Raw genomic sequence first — 26,004 nt, forward strand, 5'->3', positions numbered from 1 at the left:
TGTCCACCTTCAACTCAACTATCACCTGTGCCTTCAAGAAATTATAACAGGGGCAGTAGCCACACCCTAGTAAAACTCTCTGGATGAATAAACTAAACCAGGTTGAGAGTAACTAATGAACTTCAAACCCATTGCTGAGTTAGAGGGATATCTACCCAAGTGTGTGAAGACTTCTTCTGGAATAATGTGTGAATGAGAATAATTTATTACAAAAGCCATGAAGGTGGATGAAGCAAGTACTTTGCAGTGTAGAGTTTGATCAGACATGAAAAATACCAGTTATCCATTACATCTGGGGGAATTGCCAGTCATCTTGTCTTTTAGTCTAGCTACTGAACATTGATGACTGGAAGAGTGTGGCTGAGGATTTTGTACATCTCTGCCTCACTAAAATCTAATTTATGTACAAATTCATTTATCATCCTTGATGTCATTGGTCATCGTTGAAAATGAAGGATAGACAATAACAATCTAGTCACCAAATCATGTTGCTTCTTTTTCTATTATATCACTTGAGCCTTCAATGGCCGTATGATTTCCACATTCACTGTCACCATCCAGTTCCATGCCTGTGTTATTACATTCCTTGATAAGTGAAGACCTGCTCACTCAGATTCCTGACTCTGGCTTCTTCTTACCTCAGTCTAACCTTCAGATATGTATCCTATTGTATGTATCCTAAATGTACCCTAAAATATTGTCTAGAATATCACTTTACTGTTGAAAAACACCCTTGCTTAGAAATTTCATTGCTTAGAGTGTGAATTTCTACATTTCGTATTCATGATCCTTTATAATTTTGTTTCAAACTACTTTTCAAATCTTATAATGCACTTCTCCCCTACATGAATACTTCTTTTCTGAAAAAAAGTCTACTTACTCTTCTATGAATACAATATATGCATTCCCATATCTATAGCTTGGCACATCCTATTTCTTTTATGTGGATTACTCTTCTCTATTAAATACCATTGGTCCTACAAAGTATACTCTAAAATCATCCTACTCAACATTTTATATTTCAGTATTTCAAAGAAAATGGTTATCAGGACAGGTGATCCCTGAAGAAAGAGACTTTTAAACATACAGTAAAGTATAGATAGGATTGACCTTGGCAGAAAATAAATGTAAGTAATTCAGTTGAGTGAGTTTCTGTAAAGAATCTACTAGTGATATTATGGGAAGAAGAATAAGTATAAATTTTATTACTAGAAAGTAACCTGAGTAAGGTTAGTGACTATGTTTAATTTGCCCTGAATACAGGTCTCTTCACACAGTAGGTGCTTAATTGTATTGTTGATCTCCTTGTTAAATTCAGAGTCAGAAGACAGAAGTTCAGATTCCATGTTCCTCACTTTCTAGCTGTGTGACCTTAAAAAATATCAATTAACCTTATTGTGCTCAGGGTTTCTCCCATATAAAATGAAATAACTAGATTAAATTCCCTCCTTAGTTAACACCTACCTGTAATAAAGCCAGTGTGTCACACCAAAGGACAATGAAAGGAAAGAGGAAAAGGAACGAAGAAAGCAAGGGATCAAGCATTAATATAGCAAATACGATGTGCTAAATTTATCACTGTGCTGAATGCTTTTTAAGGAAAAAAATATTATCTTATTTGATCCTCATAACAAACCTGTGAGACAAGTGCTATTTTCAGCTTTATCTTACAGTGAAGGAAACTGAGTTACCCAGCTCTTACGTGCTTGAGTCCAGATTTCAGCACTGGAGCTCAAGTCAGAAGTTTAGAGTCCTGAATCTGCTTGTATTCCCTCAGGCAAGTCACCTTACATCTCTGGACCTTGGTGGTGGCTTTCTAGAATGAAATGGAGTGGACTAGATGATCTTTAAGTTCCCTTGAAGCTCTAAGCCTTTGAACTATGATCTTAGTAGAATTTTGGTTCTACGATATTGTAATTGTTGTAAATATGAAAATGATCTCTTTGCTAAAGAAACTTTTGTTTTCAAAGTTTTTCCCCTTATCCCTTTCCCAAAAAGTCCCAAATGGACATTAAACATGAATTTGTTTCTGAGGTTATTTTTTACATACATATATGACAAAGTTTTGAGATAAAAGAAGGAAATAAACATTTATTTAAGTGCCTATTTTGTGTCAGACACTGTGCTAAGCCATTTACGAATATCTCATTCTTTGATTATCATGACAAATCTGAGAGGTAGATTCTATTATATACTCTTTTTACTATTGAAGAAACCAAGGTAGATATAGGTCAAATTTCTTCCCCATGATAATGTAACTAGTAAATGTCTGAGGCCAAATTCCAATTCCCATCTTCTTCATTCCAGGCTTAGCACTCCATTCATTGTGCCACCTTGCTACATCTAACGTAATACAAAAATAAAACCATGATGGCTTAATGAGTTAAATACACACACACACACACACACACACACACACACACACACACATATACAAACAGACACACATATGTGAGTGTGTGTATATCACTGCAGGCAGAAAACATGTATCATGGAAACCTAGATAGCTGTTTAATTTCTCCAAACAAGGGCAAATATCTTCAACAGACATTTTTATTATTATTTTGTTTCAAGGAGAGAACAAAGGGTCTCCAACAAAGAAGCTACTTTAGTCATGCTATGCACCTGCCATAGGGTATCATTCCCTTGAGAAAATGGAGTCATGCCAGTTTCATTTGAGACAACTGCATGTTCTCTTGAGCAGTTACTCACTGGCTTAGAAAATGTCAAACTAGGGAGTTGACAGGGAGGAGAGATGAAGAGGGGGAAGGAAAGGGCTTCAGAGAATAAAATTATGTTTCTGTTATGGCTAAAACTTGATTTTCTCAAGTATGTGGTGGTTTAAAACAAGATTTGATGGTACTTTAATCTGTATTTTTAAAAATTTATATATTTATTTTTAGTTTTCAACATTCATTTCCACAAGACTTTGAGTTCCAAATTTTCTCCCCATATCTCTCCTCCCCCACCATGAAACACTGTGTATTCTGATATCACCATCTCCCAATCTGTTCTCCCTTCCATCACACCCATCTCTTCCCTTATCTCCATCTTCTCTCTTTTGTTGTAGTGCAAGATAGATTTCTATAACCCATTACCTGTATTTCTTATTTCCCAGTTGCATGCAAAAACAATTCTCAACATTCATTCCTTAAACTTTGAGTTGTAACTTCTCTCCCTTCCTCCCTCCTCACCCATCCCCACTGAGAAGGCAAACATTTCAATATAGGCTATATATGTGTAGTTTTGCTAAAGACTTCCAAAATAGTCATGTTGTGAAAGACTAATTATACTTCCCTCCATGCTGTCCTGCTCTCTACTTATTCTATTCTCTCTTTAGAATTTGTCCCTCCCCTAAAGTAATTACTTTTTATTACTCCCTCCTCTCATTTGACTTCAAGCCAAGAAAAGCTGGATTCAATTCCTACCTCTGTCATTTGCTAACTATATGACTCTGGGCAAGTCACTTCATCTCCCTCACCTAGTTTTATTTTTTTTTTAGAAATGAAGTGGTTGGATGAATTAGCCTTTAAGGTCCCATCTAGTTGTAAAGCTGTGATGTATAAAAAATAAATTCAAAATCAGACTCAGAATTCTCAGGATGTTAATTATTACAAGATAATGCCTTTAAAAATCTTTCTTCATTGCTTGCTCCTGATTACTTCATTTGTACTAATTTTTTTTTAAAATGTAGAAGTTGGTCTATTAGCTTTCTGTATATGTACATATGTCTGCAGATAGCACATGACTTCTTCCCAATTCTAATTGGATTTGTTCATGTTTCACTTGTGTTAAATTGTGGAGGATTTCAGGCCCTGAGACTCTACTTTTTTCCTGTGAGCTTCTTATAATCTCTGCCACAATTGAGTTTGTGAGTCAGACCATGCCCAGATTTCCTTTCCTTTCTGATGGTAGATGAAGTGGTTAATTTTAATTGCTGGTTATTTGGAAGTCAGCCACCTTTAATAGTCCAACATAGAAGTTCCCTTTTTTGATTCCCCTACTTCTGAAAAGATGAAATTATCAGTTAGAGAAGTTGCACAATTGTCAGCTAATCTTCTTTTAGCTGAGAGTAAACTATAGCAGATGTCCAAATAGTTGAATTTCACATCACTACTTTGTGAATCTGTATGAGTTTATTTAGATCACTCACCTTTTCCTCCTCATTATTTATTTCCCTTATGCTGTTCTTTGAAAGCTTCCTATTTCAGAATTTTATTTAGGATTTGAGATTTTGAAAGAGAAGTTTTCAAAAAATAAAATTCTGAAGACACAAATAGAAACATTTTATCATATTATTTCAATGCAGTCTTTATGATCCCTAATAGCACAAGAATTGGAGAAGTCTTCATCTAGCTCATTCTGAAATATAGTGGGGATTCGGTTGAGTTTAGAGTTATAGGAACTAAGTATAAATTCTGACTTTGTCACTTATTCAACTTAGGCAAGTGATTTAATCTCTCTGGGCCACTAATTTCTCATCTATAAAATGAGTGGTTTAGTTTAGTTTATCTCTAAGCTCTCTTATCCCTGTAAATCTATGGTCATCTAGTAAAGAGATTACATTCACATTTTGTTTATATCTAGCTGTTGCTGGGAATGACAATTGTTTTAGCAAGAGTAAAAAAAATAATTATAAGTACTTTACAAATATCATCTCATTTGATCCTCACACTAATCATAGGAGTTAGTTTCTATTGCTGTTCCCATTATTTTAGAAGAGGAAATCAAGGCTGAGACAGATTAAGTGACTTACCTAAGATCTCTGAACCAATAAACATCAGAGGATGGATTTGAACTCAGGTCTTCTTGACTAGAGTGGAGGTTGGACAGGGCCTTATTGTTGTTCAGTCCATGGGCTTGAGAGTACATTATGTCTAAGGTTTTAGAGGAAACAAGGAAAGAAAGAAAGAAAGAAAGAAAGAAAGAAAGAAAGAAAGAAAGAAAGAAAGAAAGAAAGAAAGAAGAGAGAGAGAGAGAGAGAAAGAAAGAAAGAAAGAAAGAAAGAAAGAAAGAAAGAAAGAAAGAAAGAAAGAAAGAAAGAAAGAAAGAAAGGAAGGAAGGAAGGAAGGAAGGAAGGAAGGAAGGAAGGAAGGAAGGAAGGAGGGAGGGAGGGAGGGAGGAAGGAAGAAAGAGAAAAAGAAAGAAGAAATCTAGCCAGTGAACTCAAAGTTAACTGGGTAGCTTTTGGCCATCAAAATCTAACTTCTTTTGGAGAGAAGGAATGGGAGAGGTCTAGGTTGAGAGAGAGGATGAGCTGAGTTACCCAGCTAACTTGGTCTCCATTCAGGCAGCTCAGTTTAGTCACAGGTTGTGTTCATCCTTTGTTTTCAAAGAGGACCATGACATCAAAGAAATGATGACTTGACTTGCATTTGACTTTGTTTTGAATGAGGGAGGGCTGTGCAAGGTCTCCAGCCTCACTTTCTCCTTCTGAGCCATCTGGATCCAGTGACCAGATATTCATCAGGATGACTGGAGACAACCCAGGATGCAATAAGAGACCTTGACCTGTTTTTGGAGCCTCCTGGCTTAGAGTGAATGACAATAGTAACATTTCTTTTCCAAACAACAACCCTGAGGCTCCTTCCCCTCCCACTATGGTTTATCTATTTTTTTCTCTTTTCTATTAAAGGGGAAATCCCCCTGACTACTTTTAAAGAGGCCAATTCACTGAATGGGCATTACCTCACTTTAGGTGAGTACCTGAAAAGGCCTTAGCCCAAAAGTCCAAGGTCTCCCATTGCATCCTGGCCTATGTCCAGTCATCCTGAAGAATATCTGATCACTGGATCCAGATGGCTCAGGAGGAGAAAGTGAGGCTGGTGACCTTTCACAGACCTCCCCCACTCAAAACAAAGTCCATTGCAAGTCATGTCATCATTTCACTGATGCCATAGTTCTTGACTAGAGAGTCAGAGATTTATCCACTGCATCACTTAACTGCCTCAGCTTCCAATTATTAAAAGCAGAAACATAGCCTAATATTTGCAGACCACTACAAAATTCCCTTTACCCTACATAGATTTTTTTGAGGGTAATCTTTCATTCTTGGGAGTATTTGTGATTAACTCTTAGGATAACTGCTGTAGCAAACTGCTATTTTCAAACTAAGGGACCAATCATATTTTGCTCCTGAGAAAGTCTTATTAAAATGGACCTAGTATTTTAATAAGAGATTAGCCTGGGGAGCTGCTTTGATCCATAATTACCAGATTTCTGCTAAAGCCGGAATGCAAATAGGGGTTGACTTCAGCTGTTGTTCTGAATTTCTTAAGTAGAAAATGCCCTCCGATAACGTTGTCCCTTTTCCTACCTCTATTTCCTTGTCCCCATGATAAGAATTCAGGATCTCTCATCATTCTTCTAATTTTTCTGCCTTACCATTTTTCTTTTCTTGATTCTTGAACATGATTTTATTTATAGAAGTATGATTTCACCAAAGAATATTTATTTTCTCAGGTGGTGATCCCTTCATCTTTCTGTATTTGAGCATGCAGGTACTTATATGTTGGTGCTGAAGCTATTAGCTGTGGAGGCAAAAGGCCCTGAACACATTTCTTGTCTTAGGTTACTCCAGTCGTGGAGGCATCACCCATCATTAGAACACAATGTGTAGTCAGGGATATCTTTTCCTGGGCTCAAGATAATTTTTAGAGTGGAAGTAACATACAGTTCCTTCTGGTTCTCATGCCTTCACTTTCTATCTGACAGTGTCTTTGTTGTTCTTTTAGTTTGCAGGGAACTCATAACAGTTTTTGCTGTGAAAAGGACTATAAGATAAGAAGATTTCTGTTCTTGTTTTAGAGAAAAGCTCTTATGTAAATGACTCCACTCAATTTATAAGAAAGATCAATGTCACAATTAAGACTGTGTTTCTTATTAATTACTATACATCCAGAAAAAATACGAAGTTTTATCATTTTAGACTCTCAATGAGAATAATTGCAGGATATTCATTCCACAGCAAAGTATGATCCCTTTTCACACGTACAAAAATGCTGCAGTTGCTTATGTTTACAATGTTTTATCCTTCTCAAAGTAATAACCCTATTGTCCCATTATAAGGTTGTATCTGTAAAGAATACATGTATTCAATGCTCAATGTCTATTATTGTTACACAAAACATAAATATCCTTATCCAAAGGTGGTGATTAGCATAAATACGGTTCTGCTTAGTACACATTTGGGAGGAAAGAAATACATAAAGGATTAAATCTACATTGATTGACTCAGAGGTACCTCTTGTAGTATTACAATTCAAAATTCTGTACCCTATAATTCACATCCTCAGAATTGGTTTAGGCCATAGTCCTATTAATGTAGCATAGAGGGCCCTGCAGATAGATTTCAAAGTGGCAGGCAGAACACAATATAGAACTGCAACAAAAGAAATCAACATCCAACGGTTAACATGCTCCATCTCCCCATTTAAAAAAAATGTTTTTGACAGGAAAGGAATAGCCAGACCCCTCAGTAGAGTTGGAACAACTTCAGAACTATTAGTATTTGAGAAGGGAGTCCAGCTTTGAAAATATAAAGCCAACAAATCAGGAGCATCATTAATAACCAGTGAAAAAGCACAGGAAAGAAAACATACAATGAAATAGAAGCAGCAGGAGAAGAAGAAAAAGAAAGAAGATTCTAGGGCAGGGGAGGAGGAAAGGGGAGGAGTTATTATGGAATGAGCTCCATATTTGGTATTTCCAGTCTGATCCTGAGCCAGTTATCATCATTTTCATGGGCCTCAGTTTCACCATAAGTAAAAAGAATGGTTCAGACTGAATAATCTTTTCAGTTACCGCTAAAATTTGTTAGGAACTCACATTTACACAATAAACTAAACTGCATAAAAATGCGATCCTGGAACTGAGCAAAAGAGATAAGGCAATCTGAAGGGAGATGGGAGGTAAAATATGCCAGGCAGATCAAACCACCTTCCTTCAGACTCTAGTCAGGACATTACAAGACCTTAAGCCCAAGAACCCAGGGAATATCTGTGATCCCAGTGCCACTGGCCCTATTTCTAGCTCAACTCTTACAAATACTGAAGGCAATAATCCTTCCTTGTGTAGAAGGGGTCAACCTCTGTTACCATTTCCAAATGGCAACAGTTGACTAACTACTACCAAATGGGGACATAAGCTCCAGGAACAGCATTCCACCACCACTACATCCCTTGTCCTGTTATTGGTGATGGTCCTAAACTGAACCCTGCAAAAACAGTCCAGGGGAGCAACCTTTGCCAAAAGGCCAGCTAATAACTTCTGTTAGTGCTACAGACTGCACATCCTCAATAGTCATGGTTGTTAAAGACTGGGAAAATAATATTCTCGCCACCAAAGTCCTTGGCACTAACAAATGATTAAAATATTTAAAAGGGGTATGTTTTTTAATAAATAGGGAAAAATAAAGATGCATTACCTTTTACTTTTTCACTATACCCCGAAGATGATAGGGTCTTTCCATTTGACTTATACCTAAAACTTCCATCTTGTGCTGTCTCCCATTAAGTAAGCTTATTTTATGTAGGGGTTGCTTTTCTATTGTATCCCCACAGTTTTATGATGAGAAGAGGTATGGTTGCCTATAATCTCCACCACTTAGAGTAAGAGCTTTACTGGTAGTGTGGTTTTAATCACTTCTCTTCCCTTCTCTGGGCCTCTATTTCCTCAGTTATAAAGTGTATAGACTAGACAACCTCCAAGATCTTCTCAGATCTAATATTCATGATTTTGTGAATCTAGGCAGCAGACAGGGAAAGGAAGGAGATCAGAAATATAGTGTAAGACTGAAATTCTGTCTCTTCAACTTGAAACAAAGAAAAGTAGGAGACTGTGAGCTAAAGGTGACCTCTATTAAGTTAAATGTAGACCCTTGACTCTGTAAATGAAATGAATACATACAAACATTTTTAATGACTCTTTTTCTTCCTGTGATCTTTTGACAAATTTAGAAGAAGTTAAAGGTGGCAACTTGCCATTCTGGCTGCTTGTCTTTGCACTGATTACTACCTTCTTGTATTTGATGGACAGGGTCTGTTTAACTAGGTCGTCCTGCCAACACCTCTCACTTCTCCTTTGAAGTTTCCACCTCAGAATTCTTAAAGGTGAGATAGGGTGGGATACTTCTTTTGTGCTTTCAACCTCTAACCCTCTTGATGCAAGTGCCAGCACAGACAATCATTACAGTCATCTGTGCCAGTGGTTTTGTGATAAACTCACCTGCATTCTCAGAAGCTGGCTAACATCACATTTTCCTGTTATATCTTTTGGTTGATGAATGGCCCCTAGCTGAAATTAATTAGAACCCCACACCCACTCTGCCATCCTCACCTTATGCATTCATTATGGGCACATAATATTTAAAGCTGGAAGGGACATTGTCTAACCAGTCCCTTCATTTTATAGATGAGTAGACTGAGGCTTAGTTAGATCAAGTGATTTCACCAAGGTTACAAAAGTTGCACATAGTAGAATTGGGAATCAAAGCCTGGTTCTCTAATTCTAAGTAAAGTGTTCAAATCTCCCCCTCCCTTTAAAAGAGATGACTTCATCTTCATTTTCAAGAATAAAGGAGCTGAGGTGTGGAATCATCAGTTCTCTGAACCTCAAAGCTGAGATCGTCTCTGGAGGCAAAGAATCCTTTTAATAACTAAAGGAAATGTTAATATCCAGCTTTCACTTGAAGATGTCCTGTGATGAGGGAACTCACTTCATTCCAGGGATCCAATATATTTAGTTACCTCTGATTCTTAGAGAGCCCAGCCTCGCACAGATTAGTCAGAAATCTGTTCCTCTGTATCTTCTATACTTCTTCCATATTATATATCTTCTATACCTCATTTTCTGACCATTTGTGTAAAAACAGAAAAGTCCCATTTCTCCTCTATGTGTCTACCCTTTAAATATTTGGATATTGGGGTCTGTTTTCTTCAATATCTTCTCTTAAGAATGAATAGGTTAAATTCCTCAAATTGATCTCCATGTAACATATTTTCTACTCCCCTTAATATCCTTATTCAAGCTAGAGGCAGGTGCCTGAGGGTATTTGAAACAATTTTCCCCATTTCCTAGGCTCCTTTTTTAACCATATCAGTACAGCTATTAGAGTTTACTTAGGTTTATGGAAGAAGAACCAAGCAATGTTCACCAGTTGCATGGGACACAGGCATTTAGTGAATTGAAGAAGATTCTACTTCTCTCTCTTTAATCTCATATTTCTCTTTCTACCCTATTCATTCCATTTATTCCTCTAAAAATCTATTCTCCCTCACAATGTCTTCCCTCTGAGTCTCCTTTATTTTGACAGCATATATCTTATAAAGAGAGTTTCTGCATGTTTTCTTCCCATTAGAATAAGAAATCTTAAGGGCACTATCTTTGCTTAGTTTGCTTTACATTTCTTTGTATTCTCAGTACTTAACATAATGTCTGCAACAAGTAAGCACTAAAAATATCCAGTTCCTCATTAGTTTGAAAAATGAATCCTGTGAAGAGGTCACAGGTGTTCAAATTCACACTATCAAAGTTACAATTATATAAAATATTGTATTTTTTTCCAATTCAAAGGAAATATACATTGTGAATTTTAATTATTTTATTACCTTTCATTTTGGGATCCGCTTCTAAATTTTTGGTGAGTGACTTCATGTTTATTTCCTGCCTTAGAATTGCTCTCTACACCCCAGTTCCTATCTTGATTGCAGGAGACTTCCAATGAACATATTCATATTACCTCAAATAGCCTAAATTTCCAGTTCTACAGTCTAGTCAGTTCCTATGATGTAATCCTCCACTTCATCTCATCTATTCACAGAGACAGGCATAAGTGAATTTACTATTGTATTAATAATGCATTTTTGCTTATTGTTAATATAATTTTGCTTCTTAATGGGAAGAGTTTTCTCATACATTAATAAGTTTATGTGACCTGCTTAAGTCATGTTGGAAGCCTGAGTCACATGAGTCAAGTAACATGGAATATGAAGAGGTGGAACAGGAAGAAGCAGATCTAGAGCAGAGCTGAGAGGAAATTAGAGAGCAAATAGAGCTGGGTAAAGTAGAAGCTAGTGTAAGTGGGAGAGCTTGTTTGTGATTTCATTTAAGGAAGTCTGTGATTTGTTTAAGGGAGCTGGTTTGTGGGAAACTGAATAGAGGGAAGACTTGGGGATGGTAGTACCCCTGTATTGTTATTGTGTATAAATTTTTTTGTTACTATGATGGATTTGGCTTTCTGGTATTGTCTGAATAAATGTTTTAGTTCTGTTTTTCATGTGGAAAATTTGTTGCATTTCGGATTCAGAATTATGCTGGCATGTTCACAGCTGCTATCGGCACTGTGAATATCCTATTGTTGCTACAACTATCACCCAAAATGTCTCATTTCCATGTTTATGGATTCCCACATTCCTTTATCTGATCATATTTTCCCTTTCTATCTTTCCCTATACATGACAATCCCTTTGTTCTCATCTCCCTTTGAAATCTAGACCTCTTGGTGAATCAGTTCTTTCCTATAATAAAGTGCCCTGATAGATATCAAGCAATCAAAAAACATTTATTAACTCTTGGCTATGTGACAAGCATTGTGATAAGTACTTTGGATATATAAAGACGCAAAAGACAGTCTTTACTCTCAAGGAGATTACAATCTAATGGCCTTGACAAACACCAAGACTGGAATACCCCCAACTTCTGCATCCTTTACCTTGCTGCAAAAAACGAATCTGGAGGAAACCTGAAACTATGATGATTGCATTCACTACATATTATTGCTATCTAATCTCAACAGGGTCATCACTGTAGCAAAGCCATTGTTCTCCTCCTTCTTAATTGCTTCTCCAGCTTACTCACCACAACTATTGCTACAAACATCTTTTCTCCTCAAACTTCTTAAAGTGCCCCTTCCCCTAACCTTTTAGCTGAGAGCAATGCCTTATATTTTACTGAAAAAATGTTATTTGCCAAGAATTCATTTTTCTTCAGTTTTCATTTTCCATATCTGTGAAGGTGTCTCCCACTACAATATTAAATGAAGAGGTAGTCCATCTTGTGGCCAAAGTCAACCCCTGCATATACAAAACCTTTGATCTTATTCTCTTTAATCTTCTCCAAAATGTTGCCAGTATTGTTATCTCTGCTCTAACCTTCAACTTCACCCTACGTACTGACAGTTTTTATGATATCTATAAACATGCCTATATCTCTCATATCCTTAAAAAAATCGTTACATGAAATGACTGTCCCAACCATTTCCTTATATCTCTCCTCCCTTTATCAATTTATCCTTTATCCTTGAAAAGACATATATATATGTATATATATATATATATACATATATATATATATACATATATATATGCATGCATATGTCTGTGTACATGTACAGACACACACACACACACACACACACATAGTTCTATACTCTATTTTCTCTCTTCCCATATTCTTCTAAACCTTCTCCTATCCAGATTCTAACCTTATTATTCAACTAAAACTTATCAAAAATCTCCTTATTGACAAATTTAATAATGTTTCATCACAATTTTCTTTGTTTCTCCAGTACTTGACATTGTTCACCACCTTCCCCTCCAGGATACTCTTTCCTCTCTCTTGGATTTGGTGCCGTTGTTTTGAAGAACATCTGCTTCTTCATTTACTTGTCTAACTATTCCATCTCATCTTCATTACTGGTTGTGTGCCCATGATATACTCACTAAACACTGGACTTCCCAATTCTCTGTCCTGATCTATATTTTCTTTGCTTTTCTATAGCATCTCATTTTTGCAAACACAAGATCTCATCTGTTCAATTGCTATCTACTTACACAGGATTCCACAGTCTATATATTCAGCCACAGCATCTCTTCTAATTTCTAATCTACTTACTGCTTATTGGATCTTTAGAATTAGATGTTCCATAGGCATCTCAAATTCAATATATCCTAAATAATATTTAGTTCTTTCCCCAAAAACTCTTCTCTGTTATGATTGTCACTACTACTCCTGAGGGTACCAGTATTCTCCTAGTCACCCCAGTTTTGCAATCTTGGCATCAGCTTTAAGTCCTCATTCTTCCCCATACTATACAGCCAGTCAGTTGCTAAGTCATGACCTGTTTATCTTTCCTACATCTCTCCTATGTCCCCCTTCTTTTCATTCCTAAAACCACATTTCACTCTCATTCTGGAATGGAATTTCTCTTTAGATTCAATTCTCAGGATGCTTGATTTTCTTTAAGACTAAAGTCAAAAGCCAACTTCTAGAGAGGACTTTTTTTTGACCTCTCCACAAGCCAATACATTCTCTCCCTAAAAATCAAATTTTATTGTATTCCCACTCTTTAGCACAATGCCCGACACATAATAAATGTTCAATAAATTCTTATTGGAGCTCTCGATCTAAACGTGTTTCCCTGCCTCTCTCCATCATATCACAATGTATCTCAACATGTTCACGGGCTACTTCAGTATTCCATTTCACTCTTGCCTCTCAAAAACAGGGATCAAGCCCATAAATGGTTTGTTCTTCCTTCTTTAGTACTATAGACAACTTTGCACATTGTTTTTTTGTTGTTTTTTTTTTCCTGATTCATGAGGGTTCTCCAAACCATGTCAGATAAGAACTGATGTTGTGACATGGAGAGAAAAATATATAGAAGGAACATAATAGTTCTCATGCACTATTTGAGAGACTATCTTGATGAGTTCCATCCAATAAGCATTTACTAATTATTTAACACATGTAAGGCACTCTGAAGATTCATAACCAAACTAAAAAAATGATCCCAGTACACAAGAAGCTTATATTATACATGAGAATATGAATAAGCTTTTTAAAAAAATTTTCTCTAGAAGATAAAACTGGGAACAGTGGTTGGAAGGTGTATAGATATAGATATAGATATATAGATATACACACATACATATATACATATATACATATATATTTGTGTATGTATGCATGTATGCATTTTATTGAACTTGATCTAAGAGAAGAAATAGAGACAAAAATTAGATGTTTCTGATTAAAAAAATTGAAATACTAAGCTAATCATCAATAGAGGTCTACAAATGGAGGTTAGATAACTTGGCATGTGGATTCTAGTTTATCTCTGGCTGGACTGAAATGACCTCTTGTCATCTCTCATGCTAAGTGTCTGTAATATACTTGGATTAGCCAGGAACAAGTGACCTTGGTAATTGCAATTTATTTTTAACCTTCTTGATGATACTCCATTATTTCTTCAAGGCGATCTCTTATTGTTCTTATCTGTTGATAATAAGGGTTCATCTGTTGACCTGAATGAATCAAGTCCAAGATTCTACTCATGGCAATATTTGTGTTTATTCTTGCCCAGTTCTTCCCCTCCTCTCCTTGATTCAGTGCTTTAAAACCTGATGCTTAGTTTCTTCCCAATTTCTTCCTCCAACAGTGTTCCAAAGTATGATTTTAAAGGCTAGTTCTAATTTTTCCTGCTTCTCCTTTCATGAATTCTGGGCCTGTTATTATCTCCCTCTCCATCTTACAATAGTCGAGTTCATCATTAACTCCATTTTCCAAAATTGGTTGAGAGTATATTACAACACAACATAATGATGTTATCTTTATTTCTTATTTGCCCCAAATTTATATCTAAGAGGAGGAGATGGACACTCTCTTTAAATGTTTTTATTCAGATCTTTCAGTTTCATATTGTCTTTTCCATTTCAATATGATTTCAACATTTTTTCAATTATTCAGACATGATATGACTGAATTTATAATATAATACAAATTGTCATAAAGTATGCTGTCAAACCAAAGTGACAGGTATGTAACAGATTCCACCAAATACAATCATAATATGCCAAAATATTTCACCATGTTCTAGATTTGATGCTCTATACTAATTAACACTTGGAATGAAATTGAAAATGTTTTGATATTTTAAAAGAGAGTTTTATTGGTTTGGACACTCCAGCTTCTATATTGCATACAGGTTCACTTCTCCTTAGAATGGTAGCAGCATAGTGTAGTGCAAAACTTCCTAGAATGGGCTATGGAGAAGGATCAAGCTAATTGAGATGGAAGGTGGAAAGTCAACCCAAAATATTTATAAATATCAGCTGAGTAGAGAGCAAAAAAAGTAAAACGTTATTGGGGAAAGGACAGTCAAATTTAGGGTATAACAGTCCAGAGCCTGAGACAGAGTACAAGTCCCACATCAGGGTCAGGTACATCAGCATCAGGTCTTAAGACAGAAGTTTGTGGAAGGGAATGGGTGGCAAGGTGGTGGGGTGAGCAAGTTTCTTCAAAAAAGTAGGATTCACTGTACCTTATTTTGAAGAGATATCTATGAATAACTGACTAGGTGTATAGAGGCAGGGAGTCATGAGGACTTTGACCATAACAAAGTGAGAAAACTAGTTCGTGGGTAACTTTCAATGAACAATGTGGGGGGAAAAACAACATAAGGCTCTGAAATTCCCATAATACAGTGGGAAACTCATGATAAATAGTCATTGGAAAAAATGAGGGAAGATGTCATATTACACTTGGCATTCTGTATCTTTCAAATTATAATATTTATTTCATTTATTTAATAAGATAAAAGATCATTAAATATTATTTAATCATAATAGTTATAAGTGTATACATAGTGGTAATTGATTGTACCTTTGGTTCTATCTTACCATGCATGTTCCACCTGTACTTCAAAGTATATAATTTCTCAATCCCTTTCTCCACTTTTGAACAATCTGCTAAATTCCTGACTAACTACAAAAATTATCTCCTTATCATCTCCATCTCAACATATCCAAGAATAAGTTGATTAATTTTTCTTCAAACTGATGCCCCCTCTTTTATTATCATCAGTACTACAAGCAATCATTCTGTTTGAGAACTTTTTATAATTTTTAGCATTTAACATTTATATAGAACTTAATGACTTCTGAAACAGTTTACAAATATTATCCCATGTTATCCTTTTCATAATCCTAGGAAGTAGTTACTATTGTTTATTTTAGAGATGAGGAAACTAAGAAAGATAAAGGTTGTGACTTTCCCAGGAACAACAGTAAGTATATGAAGCCAGATTTGATTTTAGTTCCAACTTTCTCCTGATTCAGTATTCTAATCACTTGAAAGATGGCTGCCACTAATTTTTTCACAAGCAGATGGCTGCAAAGTCCAGTTGACCACTGCAACTTGCTCAGTTATTACATCTCTCTGAATATCTTTGCTTGTTTTCTGGAAATTGATTTAGTTGTTTCACACACTAAAAAACAAATGATAAAACCTCTGATTCAGAGAGGTTTACACATGCACAGACTTTAAGTAAAAAGCATAAAAGAAACTGCGTAGATATATAAGACCCGATGGAAATATGGTTCGAGGATAGGATCAGGACAAAATAAACAAATGGTGACAGAGGAATAACTACATTTTTAGAAGATTAAGTTATATAAGGAAATCCAGGAACAGAATGGGGCAAACATGGTGGATATTCTTAGGTGAATATCAACAGAGAGAGAAAGAGAAATTGTATTGCCTAGAGTATTTATTACAGATAATTTATCATGCCTGGCAGAGGAATGATGTTGTAAGGGGGATTCTGGAGGAAACTTCCATAGACCTAACAAAGCATTCTAACTCCTAGGATAAATTCAGTTGAACCGGGATGAGATGGTCTATACTATGACTGCTTATTCATCAGTACATAGCTGAAATACACTAAAAACAGAGTTCATAAGAGTTATGGAGTTTGATGAAATGGGATGATCGCTGTTGTGAAGAAGGGGAAAATATTGGGGCAGAAAGGAACAACATGAAACACAATACACTCATTGTAAAAAAAAAAAACACTAGAGTGAATTTTAAGGGAGAAAATATGGTTACTAATTACTAGTGTTAATAGAGTAGGGGATGAGGATGGCAGGAAAGAGCATAAAAAGTTCTTCCTGGTACTGGGCTTCATGGGATGTGAGAAGATGAGTAGTCTGCTGGGAAGAGGGTGCCAAGGAAAGTGTTAGCTTCAAAAGGAAGCTAAGTTTTAGGAAGCTTCACAAATCAAAGGAGAAAGGATAAATCTAGCATAATAATGGTGGTAGTGGTTATCATAATAGGAACATTTTATAAATTAAATAATGTATAAATTATAAGTTTAGTTTTGCAAAGCAGTTTACAGATATTATCTTATTTTAGCCTCATAGCCTCATTTTAGCCTGTTTCTGTCATGTGAATTTGCCACTGATGTTATCTTAATTTTACAGATGAAAAAACCAAGACTGGCAGATGTTAAGAGATTTGCCCAGAGTCATATAGTTTTGAAATGTCTTAGGTGGGATTATTAATTTAGTACTTCTTGATCCCAGGTTCAATACTCTATCTACCTTACCACTTAGCTCTGAAAGGGAGTTAGGCAGCAACAGAAAAGAAATCCAACAAATACAGCTGAAAGGAAAACCAGAAAAAATATATGAATTGCAGTTAGCTGAGGTAGAATTTTTTGGTTTATGTTGTTCTATTTTGTTTTCAGGAAATAATAATATCAGTATATTACCATCATATGCAAACAAGACTCAATACTTATTCTGGGCAGGGCACCACTGCTCCATGGGGTGTAAGGTGTGTTCAGAGATACTGCTGCCTCTAATATGCAGGCTGCACAGCACTTTTCAGGGATGATTTCCACTTTAGTTGTCTACTTTTTTCACCCAACTAACCTCTGGATTCAAGAAGTAATAGCATGCACAGTGGCCACGCTCCAATAAACCATTTTGAAACATTGGCTTAACCAGTTTGAGGGTAGCCAAGGAGTTTCAAACCCTTTAGTGAGGTGGGGGGAGGTGTCTAACCGAAGCATGTGAAGACTTCCCCTGGCAGAATGAGCATATGAGGACAATTTAATCCAAGAGGTATAAAAGAAACTAAAGCAGGCAGCATGGAGCATTTAGATCTGAATTAAACGTCAATGATGCTAAGGTCATCCACTACAGCTTGGGCTATCACCAGTCATGTTTCTTTTTGTCTTGTCAGTGCATTCTGATGTCTGGAAAAAAGAGTAAGTTTGATGACTTCTTGCAACTCTGCCTCACTTAAATCCTATTATGTGTGGATCAAAAGACATCACTCATACCCTTTTTGCTTATTTCAAAGTCCTGTGGCAATAGGCAAGTGACAAAGTAGCAGGTATGGATAAAGTGAGAGCTGGGTGACAACCCCCCCCCCCCCCACAAGTTATCCAGGCCATAGGATCATCTTCTCACTGAACTGAAGCAACAGTGGGATTTGGCACCAACCTGGGTGACTCAGCAGCCTTTTGGAAGGATTGTACTTCTCACCTCCTGGTATGAGGAAGGTGCTAGAAGAGATTCCTTAAAAATGTCTGCTTCACCCAACTCTGTCCTGCTAACCACAGCAGAAGATCTCAACCTGTAGTTGAAACAGAAACACACACACAACTTTGCAAAGATGATTCTATTTACCATTGGTACATGGAATATGCACACATTTATGAACAGCATGAAATTCACTAGACCTGAAAGACTAAAAGCTCTTGTTGAGAGAGAACTTAGCAGGTATTATATCCAAACTGCAGCCCTGAGTGAAATAAGTCTGTCAAATGAAGGCCTGATTAGCAAAGTTGAAGCCAGATACATGTTTTTCTGTAGTGGCCACAGAGAAACGGAGTACTATGAAGCTGGTACAGTTTTGTAATTGAAACTAATCTAGTCCATAAGTGTGCATGCCTACCAAAAGAAGTGGGTTACAGGCTCATGACAATGTGATGGTCCTTTGTGGGAAAGCACCATGCCGTCATCATCAGTGTGTGTACTCCCACCATGATGATCCCCTGTCATTGTATGGAGAAAAGACAGACAGCATGTGAGAGTGACTGAGGTGATATGTGGCACAGAGTGCTGAACTGGTCATAGACTTATCTTCTACAAGTTAAATATTCATATTCAACAAGAAAAGATGATTACCAGAGGACTTTATGTCGATAGATTAGAGCACTTCTCCCAGTGGGAACAGTTTGTTGTCAGCTTGGCGGGAAAGTTGAGCCAACACATGATTGGCAAGAGTTGAGCAGAAAAGGACTGGGCAGCTTTCTGAGATTTGGTGTACATCATTGCATTTGCTCATCTCAGCTAGAATACTCACAAGATTGGTTTGATGAGAATGATAGGAAAATTCACAAGTTACTAAATGAAAAATGAGAATTCCACAGTGTTTAACCAGCAGGATAGTATATCCATCTCTAAAAAGGCAGTGTTTAAGTTCATCTAAAGTTGAGTACAAGTAAATCTTAGAGAGATGCTGGATTCTTGGCTCAGTAAGAAGGCAGATGAAATTCAGTTTTATATTGATTGTAATAATCAAAGCACATTTATGATTCCCTGAAGGCTATTTTTGAGCAAAAGATCCATGGTACATCTCAGCTACTCAGTGCTGATGAAGTCCCATTAATTAGTGACAAGTATATGATTTTGGAGATATGGACTGAACACATCCATAGGGTTCTCAACAAACGGCCATCAATCAATGTTGAAGCCATTGACCATATACCTCAGGTTAAAGTAAATCCCTCTCTAGCCAAACTTCTAATTGAAGAAGAGTTTGAATGCCGCTTTACTCCTCTCAAGTGGCAAAGCATGTGATACTAATTCTAATCCAGCTGAAATTAATAAGTGGGAATCCCACCGCTTATCTAAAATCTACTAGGTTATATGGCAAAGAGAAGATTGTCCTTCAGGAGTTCAAAGATGCCTCCATTATCCATCCTTACAAAGGTAAAGGAAATAGCTTATCCTGTGACAACCACAGAGGCATCTCTCTCAGTCATTGCCAGACAGTTCTTTGCCATAGTTCCCCTTCACAGGCTGATTTTTCACCTGGAAGATGGTTATCTACCTGACAGCCATTGTGGCTTCAGAATGGGCTAAGGAATGGTCAGCATGTTGTTTGAAGCATGACAAGACCAAGAAAAATGCCAAAAGTAGAACAGAAGTCTGTACATGATGTTCATCAATCTGACTAAGGTCTTTGATGCTGTCAGTTGTAAGGACTTATGGAAAATTATGGCAAATCTGGGTGAGCAGAGAAATTCATCATTATGGTACTTCAATTTCATGATGGCATGCTTGTCTGGATTCTGGATAGTGGACAATGATTTCACACTTTTCCAGTCACCAATGGAGTGAAGCAAGGTCATGTGCTTTTTCTCATGTTTTTCAACATGACATTTTCAGTAATGTTGTCAGATGCCCTCAACAAGGACAAAAACAGCATCAAGGTCATCTATAGCACTGATAGTAAATTATTCAACATGAAAAGACCAGAAGCCAAGACTAAAGTGGAGGGAGAATTTCTGATGATTTTGCACTCAATGTAGGCTCTGAAGCTGAAATGTAACAAAGTATGAATCAATTCTCTGCTGCTTGTACTAAATTTAGCCCAACAATAAATACCAAGAAAATTCAGTTTCTCCACCAGTTAGCACCACATCATTTATATGTGGAACCTTCAGTTTACAGCAAATGGAGAAATTTTGAATGCTGTGGATGAGTTCACTTACCTTGGCAGTATTCTTTCAGGGATGTTCACTTAGATGATGAAGTTAACATTCACATTACCAGAGCTAGATCAGTGTTTGGGAGGCTCTGAAAGAAAGTAAAGAGAGTTTGAAAGAAGTGTTGGAGAGAAGATGTATATGAAGAAGAGGTAGAGAACTGCCTACCAAACTCAAAGTCTACTGAGGTCTTGTGCTGACCTCATTATTGTATGCCCAGGAAAAAAAAGTGCCGCATAACAACAACATGCCAGCAACATGCCATGAAACTGAATTGCTTGCATTTGAACTATCTGAGGAAGATTCTGAAGGTCACCTGGCAAGATAAGATACTGGAAACTGAGGTCCTTTCTAGAGTTAACGTGCTAGTCATTCAAACTCTGCTGCAGAGATTAGCTGGCCAATTGTTTAAATGTCAAATGTACATTTACCTTAAAGACCACCTTACAGAGAAGTCAAACAAGGCCAGGGCTCATGAGAAAGTTGGAAGTGATACAAAGAAACTCTCAACTTCTCTCTGAAGAAAAATGGAACTGATTGTATATCATGGGAGACACTGACAAAGGATCACCCAGCATGGATGACCTGTGTCAAAGTAGTTGCTGCACTCTATGAGCAAAGCAGAATTGCAATAGCTCAAAAGAAATGACAGATGAGCAAATTTAGAGACATCTTCACTCTAAATGTTCATGTGGACTATCTGTGTCTGACCTGTGATAGAGCATCCTGAGCTCATATTACTCTGATCAGCCATAGTTGGATGCACTGTATCTTGACATCAATGTAGTAATGTCATTTTGGTCCTTTTCAAGAACTAAAAACAAGAATCAACTGCTCTTCATTAGTTATATCAACGGAGAAGCATGAGACATAATTCCTCCCCTCAAAGAAGTAATTAGTAGGAGAAAGGGTAAATGACTGTCCATATTTGATGCTTTCATTGTTAAACTCACACTGCTCTAAGGAGTCCAAATAGCACAGGCTTCCAGGCTAGGTATCAGGATGAGAGAAGTACACTTTAGTGGGAAGGTATTCTAATTGAAAAACATGATAGCTACAGTCTTCTAGGTGGTGACAAATTAGTGTTACAAAGCGAAGCAGCACAGTTATGAGTAAGTGCTATATATGGGAGTGGCAAGCAGAGTTGTTGAGTCTTCCCTACCCAATAAAAGTGATAGAGACAAATCTCTAGTCCACCATGATAATTCTGGTTCTGGGGAGTTCACTTATCTAGACTTCTGGATCTCTCTTCTTGCCAGCAGTTTTCTTAATTTGCCTTAATGATAATATAGATAATAGATAATATAGATAATATAGCTTCAAATTTGGAAGAAACCATTGAAGACAGTGACATTCTCAATCTGATTCTCATTAACTAGTTATTGCTGGGCCAGAAATTGTGAGAATCATATAAACATTCCACTTCAGAATTTGTGATAAAGGAAAGCCAGGCATGTTTTGGCATACTCAATAGCTATTAGGAGAACAGATTTCAAAGAGTTCATTAAAATGAAAGGTAGAACACTACGGCAAAAAATTCGAAAGAAGACTTCAGCCAAGTAGGTAGTAGGAAACTTTCAAGTATGAAATTCTTAAAATGAAAAAAAAATCTGATGAGGAGAAAATTGATGGCTGTCTTTTAATGCAGAAGGAACTCACTGACCAACCCTTATTTACTGACCCCCAAAAATATATAGAAAATGATCGCAAAGGCAGGTAATAGGGAACAAATATGGTGGTGGAAGATGAGAAAAAAATTATGTAAGAATGGCATTTTTAAAGTCATATTGGAAATAATAAAATGTTCTTTGATAAAGCAAGGCTGCTGAGAAAGGGGAGAGAAAGTGAGAGAGAGAGAGAGAGAGAGAGAGAGAGAGAGAGAGAGAGCACATTTATTAAATGTTCATTTGCACTTAAGTATTGGGAGTACCAAAAGAAAATCCCTTGCCATGAAGAAAATATTGAAATGAGGGATAATCATGTATCAAAAACAGTGGGGTGGATATTCATTCCTTAGTTTCATTAGCTATTGAAAGAGTAAAAGAGTATACTAATAGTTGTCCCATGTGTCTCACTGGGTGTTGTAAGGGATATGCTTTATGAATGACTTTCTTATTTTGATTACTCAGGGAAAACACAAGATTATGACTGGGGAACTAGGATCTAGCTTTATGTCACCTGTAGATTGAAGCTAAGATAAGTATCTCGGATTGTCTTTAGAAAAAGTGAAGTTAATAGCTCAGGATATATCTCAAAATATATGCTTGAGATTTTTTTTTTTTTTTTTTAGAACATCTAAAGATGGGTGGGGAGTATCAATGTTTGGCAAATCTTTTTGTGAATAGAATATTGCTAATTAAGAGTTCCAGCAGACTGACAAAAGGATGAAAACTTAACTCATTCTTTGACTTTATCTCATCCTAGGTTTTTTTTTTTTCAAATGAAATCATTAGATTTCAAGAGTAAGGTTAATAAGATTGTACTTGTAAATGAGGTTGTGGTTTGATTTGCAATTCAATGAGGAAAATTATAGGGATAGCCCTACTTGTCACTGTTGACCTGAAAACTTTGTTAGAGAAAAGGCAACATGGCTAAATGCATACATTTTATGATTTAATTAATTAATTGATCAATTCCCTATTAAAGACAACAGTAACATAATGCATTATGGAGCCAGAAATGTTCTGGCTACCCAGTGCAGAAATCTTCTGACTTATATACATTTTACTGTGAGAAAGAAACTCTCCTAATTAAGCAAACCATAAATTCAGTAAGACAGGACAATTAACAAAGCAATGTTGGTCAGGCCTTGGGATTCCAGGCTGGATAAACATATGTCTCGGTGATAAGGAAATCCCACCACTAGTGAGTGGCAGGCTTCCTGCCCTAAACAGATAACTGACATAGGAAAGGGTAAACAAAGTTCAATAGAAATTATGGCCTAAGATGTCTGTGCTTTCTTCACCATCAACACGCCACAACATAGCACATGTCCATAAATATCGAGATATGGAAAACGTCCCATTATTCAAGATAGTGTCTTAGGTTAAAGGTCTCTTAAGGAATGTAGAGTCAGCCTTGGCTGGCTTTGTTGACATAGGAGAGGCATTCTCTGAGTTTGCTTCAGAGAGAACAAAGAGATTATTCCAAAATTTTATATTAAACATTATCATTCCCTCCTTTTGGTCAAAGGCAAGCCAAAGGCTTCGCCTGTAGACCAACAAAGATATGATAAAAACCTCTAAATAACCAGCAGTGTGAGAGTTTACTCTTCATGCAAGTCTGGTCCAGGCTCTTGAGAAAGTTGTCTATGTCTGATGGCATCTTCTTCAGGCCTCTTCAAAACTGGAGGGCATGATCCACTCAGGAGCAGGAGCAACAGAGGTGACAGATGGATCCAAGAGTCTATACAGAAAACTTGACAGGGTCTCCCAGAAAACATGATTTGATAATTGAAATGAGACAATACAACATAGTTAACATGGCTAAAGACACTTAGCAATAGTTCAGTTTCCCAGCCATGCAGGCCCAGGTTCAAACAACACAGTGAAGTTTTTTTACAGTTCACAAATTGCATTTTTACATTGTCAGGTACAGACTAAAATTTGGATGGCTCACAATAGACTAGTTTTGAAAGGGAGATCTACATGTCACCAATATATACAAGAAAATTAAACATGAACCATACAAATCAATGCAATTATTATTTCAAAGTTAATTAACATTAAGTTCCTTGTATCCCAATAATTCATTCTTAATTTTTATTTAACTTTGAATCCCAGATTACTCATGTAGTTATCTGATACCTAGATATCTTTTCTTTGACAATAGGTTTTATTCTTGGGATAGTTCAAAAAGAAAATTCTGCCTTTCTGGTTCAAATCTAGAAGTTCCCAGATACTTCTGACAGTATAAATTAGTACAATCACTTAAAATTTGTTCTCCACTTTTTAAATTTCAGAAAATTTCAGTTCACATTATTTACTGTTTCTATCTTTACCTAAATCTTGTACCTGGAATAAGAATCTTTTAAAATGTGAGGGTTCAACTATGAAATGAACTCATCTGCCTTTTAAGTTATTGGACAGATATTTTAACGAAGAAGAAATAATTTCACTTACTTTTACTACTATCCTATACAAATTTTATGCAAAAATCCAAATTTGAGATCTTATTATCCAAAGCATGACAAATTTTAGAAGTCAATCATATCCATTTGCATAGGATTCTTAGAGGAATCAGGCTGATCCTATTGTTTTTCCTCAAAATTTGTTACTCTATTTAATTAGACATCTATCACATTACATCTTTGTCATATTACCTGATCTAATCATTTCCTTGATGTTATCTCTATATTATATTTATTTATTTGGCCAGGAATATAGGTTAAAGTTGTAAGCTATTCATTCCTGCACCCCATTATAATAATTCAGAGATGCTCCAATTTCCATTTATTATTTGATAGACTTAGTATTGTACTTTCAGAACTTCTTGATTATAAAGATTTGCTATAAAAGAGAAAGAGGGACAATGTTAACAGAAGGAAAAGATCTCCTTAGTTCTGGTTGATTCCAGGAATAAGCTATTTTCTGACATGTGAGGTCACCAGGTTCTGGAAGCAGGGCTTCTGAGTAATCAGGTGGGGAATTTCCTTTTTCAGAAAGGAAATAGCACATTTGGGAAATAGAGTTAGGAAGATCCTACCTAGGCCGTGTCCAAGGTCGTCTTCAAAACCTTTCCATGCATCCACCATTAGCCTGCAGCACATGTCAATTGGCTTTATGACAACTTAGACAAGTATTCCTGTAATCGGAGCTTCAAACAATAGTAAATTGCAGTCCCAGTCTTATATAGCAAATCAATATTGGCTGGTATCCCTCAGATAAAATACTTTCTCACACTTTAAACCATCTGAAACTGACACAAAAGTGTCCAGAACAACTATCTAGGAGCAAGAGGAGTTTGGATAACCCATATTTATTCCCAAATCTTATCTACCTTTCATAGTTTCAAACAGAACTTAATTTCTCTTTCCAAATCTTTCAATCCTATTCTTCCACTTGCTTTTACATTTTAACCATAAGACAAGATAGCTCATAAGTTATTACTTTTTACTAGCATAACTGTACTGGAATCTAACTGCAGCTTAAACAAAGCAAAGAGGTTAATGGCTAAATTTATAGTTTGATGGAATTATGTCTTTGTTTCTCAAGTTGTTATTCTTTCCTAATTATACTCACTCTGGAAGAATGAGATACTCCAGGAATTAAATTTTTTACATATAATAAATTCAAACGCAAACCTTAACTCTAATTTAGGCCATAGAATGACTACATATTCAGATCAAAACAGCTTAATTTAACAGTATATTATTTTGAAGCTTTAGTAGGCCTTCTAAGAATTACACATGATTTTTCAAAACATTTCTTCTAAAAGTATTTCCC

The 26,004-nt window shown here is 36.3% G+C and overlaps 1 long non-coding RNA gene across 1 annotated transcript; it reads right to left on the minus strand.

The window, feature by feature from the left end:
- Positions 1–15,554: 15,554 nt before the first annotated feature.
- Positions 15,555–18,420, minus strand: LOC140521180 (uncharacterized). Its single transcript, XR_011972823.1, has 2 exons — positions 18,288–18,420; positions 15,555–16,264 (listed from the first exon to the last, which is right to left on the minus strand). It is a non-coding gene; the product is annotated as an uncharacterized lncRNA (long non-coding RNA).
- Positions 18,421–26,004: the final 7,584 nt, after the last annotated feature.

Source organism: Notamacropus eugenii, chromosome 1, assembly GCF_028372415.1.
Source record: "Notamacropus eugenii isolate mMacEug1 chromosome 1, mMacEug1.pri_v2, whole genome shotgun sequence".
In the NCBI taxonomy this organism is placed as follows: Eukaryota; Metazoa; Chordata; class Mammalia; order Diprotodontia; family Macropodidae; genus Notamacropus; species Notamacropus eugenii.